The 14,982-nt window shown below is 45.7% G+C and overlaps 3 non-coding genes across 3 annotated transcripts; all 3 read left to right on the top strand.

The window, feature by feature from the left end:
- Positions 1-1,626: 1,626 nt before the first annotated feature.
- On the top strand, positions 1,627-1,699 carry trnav-aac (transfer RNA valine (anticodon AAC)). The gene has a single exon. It is a non-coding gene; the product is annotated as a tRNA-Val (tRNA).
- A 3,336-nt stretch (positions 1,700-5,035) lies between these two features.
- Positions 5,036-5,107, top strand: trnae-uuc (transfer RNA glutamic acid (anticodon UUC)). The gene has a single exon. It is a non-coding gene; the product is annotated as a tRNA-Glu (tRNA).
- Positions 5,108-5,923: 816 nt separating this feature from the next.
- trnal-caa (transfer RNA leucine (anticodon CAA)) lies at positions 5,924-6,030 on the top strand. The gene is made up of 2 exons: positions 5,924-5,961; positions 5,985-6,030. It is a non-coding gene; the product is annotated as a tRNA-Leu (tRNA).
- Positions 6,031-14,982: the final 8,952 nt, after the last annotated feature.

The raw sequence follows: 14,982 nt of genomic DNA, 5'->3' as shown, positions 1-14,982 counted from the left end.
GATGTTTGTTGATTATGTGGGGCGGAGGGGGTAAGGGTGCTGGTGGTGACAGGCTTGAGCAGAGACACATGAAATGTTGGGTGGATTTTGAGAGAATGAGGGAGCTTCAAATGAACAGGTGGGATTTAAGACTTTCGTGATCGGAAAAGGACCAATGAAGCGTGACGTGAGCTTCCGTGATTCGGACTGGAGAGAAAGGTCACGGGAGGAGAGCCAAACCATCTGACCCACCTTGTATACAGGGGTAGGGGAGCGATGAAGATCCGCCAACCGCTTGTTTCTTTCGGCTGACCGAGCCCTGACGTCCTTCCAAATGTAGTTGGAGTTGTGGGCCCACTGAAGTACTTCAGAGCGTGTGAAATTGGGGACGTAAAGCCAGTCTGGAAGTCCAGTCTTGGGATCCGGTTGGGTTCTCTGAGCCCTTTTGACCACTTGTTCTATCTCCCACGTGGCATCCCCAACAAAGGAGGAGAGAGGAAGAAACTTGAGGTCGTCTGCACAAATACTGTAGTTACACATTTAACAGCTGAATGAGGTGCAAACACTCAAATGATCCTCACATTAGAGCACATTTTCCATTTGTAGCTGTGTTGGGTTATTCACATGTGGTTTTAGCGCATTGGTCCCCATTACTAATTAAAATGGAAGAAAATACTTTGAGAGATAGGTTCAAACAACCCAAGCCGTGATCGTATAGTGGATAGTACTCTGCGTTGTGGCCGCAACAAGCCCGGTTCAAATCCGGGTCACGGCAAGAGCGAACCCCTGCAGTTGCTTTTTGCGCCGTGCTGCTGGGACAGTGAAAATCCTCCACAGGGACTTGCAGAGGGCTCAAACCTTTCTGGGGCTAGTGGCGGAATGGATAACACATCTGACAATGGATCAGAAGATTTGAGGATCAACTCCTGGCTAACTCGTGTTCAGCTTTGCATATGGTGTAAAATCCAATTCAGAGTGCTGCATTGCATGTGTTCACTTTGTTTGTTTCTGTTAGATATATTGTAGAAGTTATCATTATTTGCTTAGCTTGCATGAGTATTATGGACAATTTTTAGAAAGAAAGATGTCTCGCCTTCAAGAAGATGACTCAGCAGGAATCATCAGCGAGAAGGACGTGGCCGGGACGTGGCAGGTTTTGGTGCCATGTTTTCACCTTGAAACCCTCCCCTTAGTGTGTTGTGTCTTGTAAACTTAGAAACCTCCCTATTTTCAAATAAATGCAGGAGCGACGGGGGAGATTGTTTAGAGCGTGTTGAGAGGATGTAATCTGAACAATCTCCCATGCGCCCTCCTCATGAGAAAAAGAAACCAGCGTCTTCATTCCTTTTGTGTCTATTTTTTATAATGTTGGGCAAGATAAATCCAACAGTTTCCTTGTTTCCTTTCTTCAAATCACAAATGGCTGTAGGAATTATCGTGATGTCGAAATAATAAGAAAAGATGGTTGGCTCAATAACTGCTCAAAACGCTTGGTCCTCTCAAAAGAATTCTGACTTCAGTTATGCTTAAATAAATTCCATCATGACTTATCATTTGTAAATATTCAATTCTGCTTGTGAGTTGGTAACTTGGTGGTCTGGTCTGTCAATAAATCCATGTCCGCTTTTGGGCACAACAGCCACCACAGTTTCCATAGTGTTGTGGTTATCACGTTCGCCTAACATGCGAAAGGTCCCTGGTTCGACACCGGGTGGAAACAGCTTTTCTTGCTTGTCAGGCAGCTGTTGGACATGGTGTGCTGGTGATGCTCTGCAGTAAAAGTTACCATAGCTTCGTTGTGTGCATGTGCCAAGGTGGTCAGAGAGGCAGGCAGGAGAGTACTTGGTGTATCTTCTGGCAGGAAAGGAGAGAAGGAGACTTGGTGGTGGAACCTCACTGGACATGAAAAAGGTTAGCTAAGAATAAGTGGGACACGAAGAGGACCGAGGAGAGGCGAAAGGAATATATTGAGATGCGACACAGGGCAAAGGTAGAGGTGGTAAAGGCCAAACAAGAGGCATATGACGACAAGTATGGCAGGTTGGACACGAAAGAAGGAGAAAAGGATCAATACAGGCTGGCCAGACAGTGGGATAGAGATGGGAAGGATGTGCAGCAGGTTAGGGTGATTAAGGACATAGATGGAAATATGTTGACTGGTGCCAGCAGTGTGCTGGCTCGATGGAAAGAATACTTCGAGGAGTTGATGAATGAGGAAAATGAGAGCAAAGGGAGAGTAGAAGAGGCAAGTGTGGTGGACCAGGAAGTGGCAATGATTAGTAAGGGGGAAGTAAGAAAGGCATTAATGAGGATGAAAAATGGAAAGGCAGTTGGTCCTGATGACATTCCTGTGGAGGTATGGAAGCATCTCAAAGAATTGGTTATGGAGTTTTTGACCAGCTTGTTCAACTCTAGCGCGTGAGAAGATGCCTGAGGAATGGAGGAAAAGTGTGCTGGTGCCCATTTTTAAGAACAAGGGTGATGTGCAGAGCTGTGGGAACTATAGAGGAATAAAGTTGAAGAGCCACAATATGAAGTTATGGGAAAGAGTAGTGGAGGCTAGACTCAGGACAGAAGTGAGTATTTGAGAGCAACAGTACGGTTTCATGCCTAGAAAGAGTACCACAGATGCATTATTTGCCTTGAGGATGTTGATGGAAAACTACAGAGAGGGTCAAAAGGAACTACATTGTGTCTTTGTAGATCAAGAGAAAGCCTATGACAGAGTACCCAGAGAGGAACTGTGGAACTGCATGCGGAAGTCTGCAGTGGCAGAGAAGTATGTTAGAATAATACAGGACATGTACGAGGGCAGCAGAACAGCGGTAAGGTGTGCTGTAGGTGTGACAGACGAATTTAAGGTGGAGGTGGGACTGCATCAGGGATCAGCCCTGAGCCCCTTCCTGTTTGCAGTGGTGATAGATAGGCTGACAGATGAGGTTAGACTGGAATCCCCGTGGACCATGAGGTTTGCAGATGACATTGTGATCTGCAGTGAAATCAGGAAGCAGGTGGAGGAACAGTTAGAAATGGAGGCATGCACTGGAAAGCAGAGGAATGAAGATGAGCCAAAGTAAGACAGAATATATGTGCATGAATGAGAGGGGTTGTGGGGGAAGAGTGAGGCTACAGGGGGAAGAGATAGCAAGGGTGGAGTTGAACAAGTAAGTATTTAAAAATACTTGGGGTCAACCGTCCAGAGCAATGGTGAGTGTGGTCAGGAAGTGAAGAAACGGGTCCAAGCAGGTTGGAACGGGTGGAGGAAGGTGTCAGGTGTGTTATGTGACAGAAGAGTCTCTGCTAGGATGAAGGGCAAAGTTTATAAAACAGTAGTGAGGCCAGCCATGATGTACGGATTAGAGACAGTGGCACTGAAGAGACAACAGGAAGCAGAGTTGGAGGTGGCGGAAATGAAGACGTTGAGGTTCGCTCTCGGAGTGACCAGGTTGGATAAAATTAGAAATGAGCTCATCAGAGGGACAGCCAAGGTTCGATGTTTTGGAGACAAAGTTAGAGAGAGCAGACTTCGATGGTTTGGACACGTCCAGAGGATAAATAGTGAGTATATTGGTAGAAGGATGATGAGGATGGAGCTGCTAGGCAAGAGAGCTTGAGAAAGACCAAAGAGAAGGTTGATGGATGTCGTGAGGGAAGACATGAGGGCAATTGGTGTTCGAGAGGAGAATGCAGGAGATAGGCTTACATGGAAAAGGATGGCGCGCTGTGGCGACCCCTAAAGGGATAAGCCGAAAGAAAAGAAGAAGAAGAAGAAGAAGAAAAAGGGCTTTGATCTTCATGCAAAAAAATTTAAATATTTTGCACTTGAAAAAATTAATTCATAATTTTGGAAAAAATCAGTGTTAGAGACACCAACATGTGTCCCATATGATCTGGCAGTCAGGAGTAGTGGTTTTCACTGGTCTCCTACTCCCGGTATGGGAATGTAACCTGAATTCTTTTGTTTTGGCCTGGTCGTTTTCCGAAAAATTAGGCTTGAAAGTAAGTGAAGATTTATTAAGAAAGTTGAAGTGACACCACTGATGTTGTAGTGGTACACTCGCCTGACTTTGGTGCAGGCAGCGTGGGTTCAGTTCCCACTCAGTGACGGTGTGAATGTGAATGCGAATCGTTGTCTGTGTCTATATGTGCCCTGTGACTGACTGGCGACCAGTTCAGGGTGTAGTCCACCTTTTGCCCGAAGTCAGCTGGGATAGGCGCCAGCGTCCCGTGACCCTAACCAGGATAAGGGTTGTTGAAAATGGATGGAAGTGACACCATTATCTGGTCTAGTGGTCAGGATTCCTTGTTTTCACCCCGGCAGCCCGGGTTTGAATACCGTTTTGGGAATGTTCCTTGAATCGCTTCTGAACTCTACCATTTAGACTTTGTCACCTCGTATGGTTACATTACCTCAGTGCCAGTATTATGGCATGGATCTTCACCCAGGGAACCATGTCCAACTCCCAGTATGAGAGCATTTTTTACCCAGCATTCCACCAATTTGGCTGTTCATCCAGAAAACTTTTGATTGAGCTTGGGGAAGAAAACACAACAAAGGTGTTTCCCAGATGGCCAAGCGGCCAGGATTCTTGGTTTTCACTCATGAGGGCTGGGTTTGACTCTGGGTATGGGAACGTTCTCTGAATTCCACCATTTGGGCTTTAACATCATGTCGAAAAATTCCAGTTTGGGGAAATGTTCAATATTTTGGAAAAAAACAAAAAAAACAAAGGATTTTCCCATATGGTTAAGCCGTCAGGTTGCTTGGTTCTCACCCAGGAGGCCTGAGTTTGACTCCTGGTTTGAGAATGTTTGGGAATAATGTATTCCACTATTTGGGCTTTGATCATGCAGAAAATTTCAAATATTTTGTGCTTCGAAAAACTGGCAGACCAACGTGTCCCATATGGTCTGGCGGTCAGGATTTCTGGTTTTCATTGGTCTCCTACTCCCGATATGGGAATGTAACGTGAATTCTTTTGTTTTGGCCTGAGTGTATCAATTGGAAAGAAAGTATAGAATTAAAAAAAATAACCTGAAGATCCAGCATCATGTGTCCCATATGGTCTAGTGGTCAGGATTCCTGGCTTTCACCCAGGTGGCCCGGGTTCGACTCCCGGTGTGGGTGTATTCCTTCAGCCTCTCCTGAACTTTTACACTTGGTATGGCAACATTCCCTTGATTCTGATAGTGTGGCATGGGTATTTATCCCAGTGTGACTGTGTTTCCTACTCCAGGAAGGGGAATGTAACCTGAATTCTTCTGTTTTGGCCTGATTACGAATGCTTGAAAGAACGGGAATAATCTAAAAACAATAATTTGAACTCACACCACTATGTGTCTCATATGGTTTTTACCCAAGTGGCCTGGGTTTGACACCCGGTATGGGAATGTTCCTTGAATCTCTTCTGAACTCTATTTTTTTGACTTTGTCACCTGGCAAAGTAACATTACCTGACTTCCAATATTATGGGATGGATCTTCACCCAGGGAACCAGTTCCGACTCCAAGAATGAGAGTTTTTTTACCCTGCATTCCACCAATTTGGCTTTAACGTTCATGCAGAAAACAACAGATTGAGCTTGGGGAAGCGTTCAATATTTTGGAAAAAAACCCAAATCTAAGACGTTTCCCATATGTGCAAGCCGTCAGGATTCCTGGTTTTCACCCAAGAGGCCAGGGTTTGACTCTGGGAATGGGAATGTTCCCTGTGTTCCACGATTTGGGATTTGATCATGCAGAAAATTTCCAACATATGGCGCTTAGAAAAAAAAAGCACAGAATTTTGGAACGCATTAGTGGCAGAGAAACCAACACATGTCCCATATGGTTTGGCAGTCTGGATTTCTTATATTTCAATAAAGATTTTAAACTTTCATCCACGAATTTGAAAAGCTGGCAAATATTTATAATTATGTTGAAAAACATGCCAGTTTTTCAGCATGTCAGGATGACCGAGCGGTCTCAGGCACCAGACTCAAGGTTCAGCACCTTCTAAATGGGGTTTCTGGTCTCCGAATGGAGGCGTGGGTTCAAATCCCACTCCTGACATGATTTTAATTGCTTTCATTTTGACAATTTGAATGCAAATGTTCAGAAATCCATCCATTTTCCGAGCCGCTTCTCCTCACACGGGTCGCGGGCATGCTGGAGCCTATCCAAGCTATCTGCGGGCAGGAGGAAGGGTACACCCTGAACTGGTTGCCAGCCAACCGCAGGGCACTTACAAATACACTTACAAACCATTCGCACTCACATTCACACCTACGGGCAATTTAGTCTCCAATTCTTGCATGTTTTTGGGATGTGGGAGGAAACCTGAGTGCCCGAAGAAAAACTACGAAGAAAAAGAACATGCAAACTCCACACAGGCAGGGCAGGAGATTGAACCCGGGACCTCAGAACTGTGAGGCAGACGCACGAACCAGTCGTCCACCGTGCCGCTAAAATGCACTTTTTTTGTGAAATATGGACCATGAGGACCCATACTTCCTTAAAGCAATGCATACATTTTGTCCAATGTTTTAGTGATGTCAATATCAAATAAGTGATTGATTGTCAAGAAACTTTTCATTTTTTTTTCATTCATGCATTTTATCGACTACGTTTATCTTTATGTTGTCTTTGTCTTTTCTGAAAGCCTCCTATGGACAAATGTTAAGAATTAGCACTGGTGCCAAAATCCACAAAGTAATGCATGCCTTGTTTTCCAATAATGTTTTGATGTCCACATCAAATAAATGAAGGATTGATGGAACTAGACTGTAACGAAGCATTGACTTTTCGTGGTAAACTGTACAGTGTACAGTACATGTGATCCATAATAAAATACACTTCTTCAATTTACTTTACTCTCAAATCCATTTTCCCCTTTGAAAAGAAGTAAAATGCCTTTAAAGTGACACTAAGCAAGCCTAAGAAATGGCATGTAAATTCGACACACCACAGGGAAGAGTAATGTTAACAGGCCTGCCAAATTTGAATGAATAAAACAGATCGCTAAGTATATGAAATCACAGTTCAAAACTTGAATAATAAGGGCCACCTCTCATGTCTCAGACGCTGTGGGTGTGTCGAATGGATGAGCCAAAAGGAATGAACCTAATAGATGGCGAATGAACCTAATAGATGGCGCCTACCAGTGTGGCCGCCTCGGTAACGCGCTCTCTAGTATTGTCTTTGTTTTTGTGTTTTTCGTCCGTCTTTGGAGACCTTACACGACTCACTTACACAAGGGGAGACCTGCTAACCATCAAGGAGGCTACTCCGGACTTTCTGTCACCAACTTTCGAAAATCCGCTCAGTTTTTTCCCCGAGTTACTCACCGGAGCGGCGTCCGCGGTTTTCGGCGCATGGATGCGGAAGCGGCGCCACAGAGGAAAACGAGCCGGCATTCAGATGAAACTCCGCAAGAGAGGACACAGATTGGCGTTCCCGTCGATCCACCTCGCGAATGTACGCTCCCTACCCAACAAAATGGACGAGCTTCATCTTCTGTTAAAGACCAGTAAAGACTTCGGACGTTCCGCGGCCATGTGCTTCACGGAGACCTGGCTTTGCGACGCTGTACCCGATGGCGCCGTCACGCTTCCCGGCTTCAACATTCATCGAGCGGACCGCGACATGGAATCATCGGGAAAAACGAAGGGCGGCGGGATATGCCTCCATATAAACGAAAAATGGTGTACGGACGTCACGGTGCTCAGCACACACTGCAGCCCGCATTTGGAGTCGCTGTTTCTGAACTGTAAACCATTTTACTCGCCACGTGAGTTTGCATCGTTTATACTGGCTGGAGTCTATATCACACCGCAAGCTAACACGAGCGCCGCATTGCTAACGCTCGCCGAACAAGTCAACGAAATTGAAAAAAAACACCCGGACTCACCCCTCATTATTCTCGGGGACTTTAACAAAGCTAAACTCAACCACGAACTCCCTAAATACAAGCAGCACATTGACTGTCCTACCAGGGAAAATAATACTTTAGACCACTGCTACACTACGGTAAAAAACGCATACCGTGCTATACCTCGTGCAGCCCTGGGCTCGTCTGATCACTGCTTAATTCACTTAATACCGACGTACAAGCAAGAACTTAAATGTGCGAAGCCTACAGTGAAAACAGTCAAAAAGTGGACCAATGAAGCAAAGATGGAACTTCAAAGCTGTTTAGACTGCACAGACTGGAGTGTCTTTGAAAATTCAGCTGGCAGCCTGGATGAATATACGGACACTGTCACATCCTATATCAGTTTCTGTGAAGAGGTTTGTGTACCAACAAAATCATTTCGGACATTCAACAACAACAAGCCGTGGTTCACTGCTAAACTTAAGCAGCTTCGCCAAGCTAAGGAAGATGCATATCAGAGCGGGGACAGGGCCCTGTATAATCGAGCTAGAAACCAGCTGACTAAAGAAATTAACATTGCAAAGAGGATCTATGCAGCAAAGTTGGAAAAACAGTTTAGCGCGAACGACTCGAAATCAGTCTGGCGTGCATTCCAATTGCTGACTAATTACAAGCGACGATCCCCCCAAGCTGAGAACAATAGCACACTAGCCAACGACTTGAATACCTTCTATTGCAGATTTGAAAAGGACAGTTTCACTCCACAGACCAACCCGGCCGCACCCGCGACCACAACCACACCTCTGACTTCTGCGTTAACCATCCATGAACAGGATGTGAGACGCATCTTCAAACAACAGAAGATTAACAAAGCAACAGGACCGGACCATGTGTCCCCATCCTGCCTCAAAGTCTGCGCGGACCAGCTCGCTCCAGTCTTCACTCAGATCTTTAACAGATCTTTGGAAATGTGCGAAGTTCCATCCTGCTTCAAACGCTCCACCATCATTCCAGTCCCCAAGAAACCTGCAATCTCTAGTCTGAATGACTACAGGCCTGTCGCTTTGACATCTGTGGTCATGAAGTCCTTTGAACGTCTCGTGCTGGACCACCTCAAGAGTGTCACAGGTCCCCTGCTGGACCCCCTGCAGTTTGCCTACCAAGCGAACAGGTCTGCGGATGATGCAGTCAACATGGGACTGCACTTCATCCTAGAACACCTCGACAGTGCAGGGACCTACGCGAGGATCCTGTTCGTGGACTTCAGCTCAGCGTTCAACACCATCATCCCTGAACTCCTTTCAACCAAGCTTCTCCAGCTCAGCGTCTCACCTGCCATCTGCCAGTGGATTTACAGCTTTCTGACGGGCAGGACACAGCAGGTCAGGCTGGGGGAGGCCACCTCATCCACACGCAGCATCAGCACTGGGGCGCCCCAAGGTTGTGTCCTCTCTCCGCTGCTCTTCTCTCTCTACACGAACGACTGCACCTCAGCGAACCCGACTGTCAAGCTCCTGAAGTTTGCAGATGACACCACTGTCATCGGCCTCATCAAGGACGGTGACGAGTCTGCATATCGACAGGAAGCGGAGCGGCTGGAGCTGTGGTGCGGGCGACACAACCTGGAGCTGAACACGCTCAAGACGGTAGAGATGATCGTGGACTTCAGGAGGCATCCTTCGCCACAGCTGCCCCTCACGTTGTCCAGCTGCCTTGTGTCAACCGTCGAGACCTTCAAGTTCCTGGGAATTACAATCTCTCAGGACCTGAAGTGGGCGAACAACATCAACTCCGTCCTCAAAAAGGCCCAGCAGAGGATGTACTTCCTGCGGCTTCTGAGAAAGCACGGCCTGCCACCGGAGCTGCTGAGACAGTTCTACACAGCGGTCATCGAATCGGTCCTGTGTTCTTCCATCACAGTCTGGTTTGGTGCTGCTACAAAAAAGGACAAACTCCGACTGCAACGGACAATCAAAACTGCTGAAAGGATTGTCGGTACCCCCCTACCCATCATTGAGGACTTGCACGCTGCCAGAACGAAGACAAGGGTGTGCAAAATCCTCTTGGACCGTCTGCACCCCGGTCACCAGCTCTTCCAGCTCCTTCCCTCAGGTAGGCGCTACCGATCAACGCAAACTAGAACTAGTAGACATTCCAACAGCTTCTTCCCTCTTGCGATCAACTTCTTAAAAACCTAACCTATAATTCCATTACAACAAGCTGGCAATTTTTTGACTTGAGTTCGTTGTCACATTTCTGTGGGGCCAATTATGTATTACTTGTGCACTCACTGTAGTTGTCTCGCCATGCTGCACTATTTGCATATACTGGCCACTCATGCCAGAGTAGCATCTGCTCCATTTGCACACTGATTGAGGAGTATCGGTAACATTTGCACAACCGACATTGTCCCAGATGATCGCACTACTCGTCACTTTAAACCGCATACACTCCTTGAAGTCTCAGCGCCCTTTGCACAATGGTCATTGCACCGGACTATTGCAATATTAGTCGTTCGAACTGCTCTAAGTGCTAGAGGACTCTGCATCTTTTTGCACAATTGTTTTTTGTCAATGTCTTTATGTCCCCAAAGTGTTCTGTAAATTGACTGTTTGTTGTACTAGAGCGGCTCCAACTACCGGAGACAAATTCCTTGTGTGTTTTGGACATACTTGGCAAATAAAGATGATTCTGATTCTGATTTACTTGTATCTCAAATCCATTTTCCCCTTTGAAAAGAAGTAAAATGCCTTCAAAGTGGCACTAAGCAAGCCTAAGAAATGGCATGTAAATTCGACACACCACAGGGAAGAGTAATGTTAACAGGCCTGCCAAATTTGAATGAATAAAACAGATCGCTAAGTATATGAAATCAGGGTTCAAAACTTGAATCATAAGGGCCACCTCTCATGTCTCAGACGCTGTGGGTGTGTCGAATGGATGAGCCAAAAGGAATTAATTATACTGGTGGGGGGGGTGATAACTTATACAATGTAAAATCATGTGAGGAGGCTCAACTTTAAAAAATGAATGCTTATTGTGGACTGTAATCATGAAAATAAGCACACAAGTCAACTTACTCTTGTTGTCAGTGATATAATCAGAATCAGAATCATCTTTATTTGCCAAGTATGTCCAAAAAACACACAAGGAATGTCAGAGCCAAACACGGCACCTGATGACAGCGGGACGGTAGGAGGAAACCCAGGTAGTTAGACAGTCGGCACTGCCCCATTCACTCGTATCAAGTTACCCACGAAGCTGTGTTGTCTCTGTTGAAAGTTTACAAAACTATATGACGTATCCATATGCGTCTTCAAAATGTCAATGCATCGCTTGTTTATTTGCAAATTTTTTGGAAGCTTAAATAACGTCACTAAGCTGTTCTGTAAAATCGAGGCATCCGGCGAAGACGCATCATCAGGGCGGAGCCATCGTTGGCTTGCTAACTGCACGCTAGAATGGTAAATGGGCCTTGGTATGGAAGCTAAGAGCAGCTAACTCACAACTGAGCAGCACAGCCAAACGAAACAACGTTATTAGTTATTATTAAATTATTTGATTTATTTATATTTTATATATATATATATATATATATATATATATATATATATAAAACACATATCCATCCATCCATTTTCTGAGCCGCTTCTCCTCACTCGGGTCGCGGGCGTACTGGAGCATATCCCAGCTGTCATCAGGCAGGAGGCGGGGTACACCCTGCACTGGTTGCCAGCCAATCGCAGGGTACATACAAACAAACAACCATTCGCACTCACAGTCACGCCTACGGGCAATTGAGAGTCTCCAATTAATGCATGTTTTTGGGATGTGGGAGGAAACCGGAGTGCCCGGAGAAAACCCGACCGTGGCTGAACAAGGTGGACAACCGGCAACCCCGTCATTCGTAAGGAAAATTAAAATAAATTACCTTCCTCATCTGTCAGTAAGATACAGAAAATAAATTTTTATAACAGTGTTAAAATAATAACAGTCACAAGCTCTCAATCATCTATTTCATCGTCTACACTCTCAATGTAGACAGCAACACTGCCGCCTAGCGGATGGAGGGATGGGCCTTCCCACACGTGTGAAGATTCTCAACTTGTGTGTGTGTGAATATCTTCAAAATTGCGTTACTTTTGTCTATAAAATAAACGCGCGTGCCCACTGATCCACAAGCGCACGTTCAACAATTCACAAGCAGAATTGAATATTTACAAATGATATCATGTAAACAGGTGGTACGGTGGACGACTGGTTAGAGCGTCTGCCTCACAGTTCTGAGGAGCGTGGTTCAATCCCGCCTGTCTGGAGTTTGCATATTCTCCCTGTGCCTGTGTGGGTTTCTCCGGGCACTCTGGTTTCATCCCACATCCCAAAAACATGCATGGTAGGTTGATTGACAACTCTAAATTGCCTGTAGGTGTGAATGTGAGTGCAAATGGTTTTTTGTTTGTAAGTGCCCTGCGATTGGCTGGCAACCAGTTTAAGGTGATGGTCCAAAATCATGGTTGCACAAAAATGGACACATACTCAGTGCCTTTGAATTCAAGAAGGACTGGGACCACCAAACTGTTCCACAAAGTGTCAGGGATGGCTTTTGTGGGCAAATTCCAGATGATGTCAGGTAAACACAGACAGATAGATAGATAGATAGATAGATAGATAGATAGATAGATAGATAGATAGATAGATAGATAGATAGATAGATAGATAGATAGATAGATAGATAGATAGATAGATAGATAGATAGATAGATAGATAGATAGATAGTTGATTCAGGAGGACCAAGGAGAGAATTCTTAAAACTTCTGATGGACAACATTGCCAGGTCACCCATGTTTGAGGGGAAGGAAAACAGAAAGAACTTGGCGCTTTACAGTACAGGTAATGACTGGCTTCACAGGTAATGACTGGCTTCATTTTATGTGAAATATTAGAATTTATTGAGAATTTATTAGAATTAGATTTTGTTATTACTATACAGCTATGCTCTGGCCTCATTAGAGTGAGCGTTGATTATATTGTTGAATTACATAAATGTACATGATTATTTTTATGTGGAATACTGTATGCCCCTACCTACTTCCACATTTGACAGACTGTAGGAACTTTTTTTTTTTTAACTAAAATTTGTTCCCCTTATGATGATCACATACGATGGACTTGGTTTTCCCTTGCCCGGACGCAAGTCACCGGGGCCCCCCTCTGGAGCCAGGCCTGGTGGTGGGGCTCGAAGGCGACCGCCTGGTGGCCGGACCTGCACCCATGGGGCCCGGCCGGGCACAGCCCGAAAAGGTAACGTGGGTCCCCCTTCCCATGGGCTCACCTCCAGATCGGGGATGAGATCCTGCCCCAATTGGAGGAGTTCAAGTATCTTGGGATCTTGTTCACGAGTGAGGGAAGAGTGGAAGGGGAGATTGACAGGCGGATCCGTGCAGCGTCTGCAGTGATGCAGACTTTGTATGGGTCCGTTGTGGTAAAGAAGGAGCTAAGCCGAAAGGCGACGCTCTCAATTTACCGGTCGATCTACGTTCCTACCCTCACCTATGGTCAAGAGCTGTGGGTCGTGACCGAAATAACAAAATCCCGGATAGAAGCGGCCGAAATGAGTTTCCTCTGCAGGGTGTCCGGGCTCTCCCTTAGAGATAGGGTGAGAAGCTCGGTCATCCGGGAGGATCTCAGAGTAGAGCCGCTGCTCCTCCACATCGAGAAGAGCTGGATGAGGTGGCTGGGGCATCTGATTTGGATGCCCCCCAGACACCTCCCTGGTGAGGTGTTCCAGGCATGTCCCCCCGGGAGGAGACCCCGGGGACAACCCAGTACACGCTGGAGAGACTACGTCCTTCGGCTGGCCTGGGAACGCCTCGGGATCCCCCTGGAAGAACTGGATGAAGTGGCTGGGGAGAGGGAAGTCTGGGCGTCCCTGCTAAAGCTACTGCCCCCCGCGACCCGACCTCGGATAAGCGGTAGAAAATGGATGGATGGATGGATAAAACATTTTTTGACTGCACGTTGATCGACTGGTGAGCACATCTGCCTCACAGTTCTGGGGACCGGGGTTCAAATCCTGGCCCCGCCTGTGTGGAGTTTGCATGTTCCCCCCGTGCCTGCGTGGCTTTTCTCCGGGCACTCCGGTTTCCTCCCACATTCCAAAAATATGCATGCTCGGTTCACCTAGCATGCATGCTAGGTTCGCCTCCCGCCTGAAGATAGCTGGGATAGTCCAGCACGCCCGCGAACCTAGTGAGGAGAAGCGGTAAAAAGAAAATGGATGAATTTTTTTTCTTTATTCAATGTTAAATATCCTTTTATGCTATCATTGTGCAGCTCTCAGAGGGGACTGGTACTACTTTGCTGGGAGAGCCACTGCAGTGAGCTTGGTACATGGCGGTCCACCACCAAACTTCCTTTCCCCAGTACTATTTAGTCTTTTGGTCAATGGTTCAGCAAATCCAAATGTTGAAGATATAGCTGACACCCAACTCATGGATAAAGTAAAAAAGTTAATTTGGTCGTTGTTACATCTTAAACTGCATTACAATTATTTTAAATTGCAAAGTTCTCTTGTTTTCCAATTTGAAAGGTGAAGCGACCCACCTTTTACTTTGAATGCCACCACTGCTGAATTGGCAAGTGTTGATTGCAAAGCGCATTTCCCTTTTTACTTATAGTAACGTTAGGGAACAGTGCGCTGTTAGGAAAGCATTTGGTGAAACAAGGTTGTTTGGAAGCAGCACCTTTTATTTGTGAATTTTTTTTTCAGTTTTGCAGTAACATATTAATCCTTCAGGGAATATTTAATTTCATGTTGAAAATTTGTGCACAGTATTTAAATTTTAAGGCCATTTAAACGCCAACTTTCAGAGTTTTGAATGTCTTTGCCTTTCTCCCCCTGTCTGGAGAATTTTGGGTTAAAAAATAAAAACAAGGCTACATAAACCAGCCCTGTTGTCAAAATCTAATAAGATGTTAGATATATCGTAGAAGTTATCATTTAGTTATCATTTAGACTTGAATGAAGCTGCCATAAGTCACTCTGCTTATCCTTGTGATGCTAGGTATCTGAAAGTACAACGCTTGATTACCTCGAGAAATCAAATAAATCCTTTGCTCGACTACTTGGCCAATGCAGGATGTTTGAGGCC

The sequence above is a fragment of the Phycodurus eques genome, unplaced genomic scaffold (genome assembly GCF_024500275.1).
Source record: "Phycodurus eques isolate BA_2022a unplaced genomic scaffold, UOR_Pequ_1.1 contig_312, whole genome shotgun sequence".
NCBI lineage: Eukaryota > Metazoa > Chordata > Actinopteri > Syngnathiformes > Syngnathidae > Phycodurus > Phycodurus eques.
This window is presented reverse-complemented; position numbering and strand designations above follow the sequence as displayed.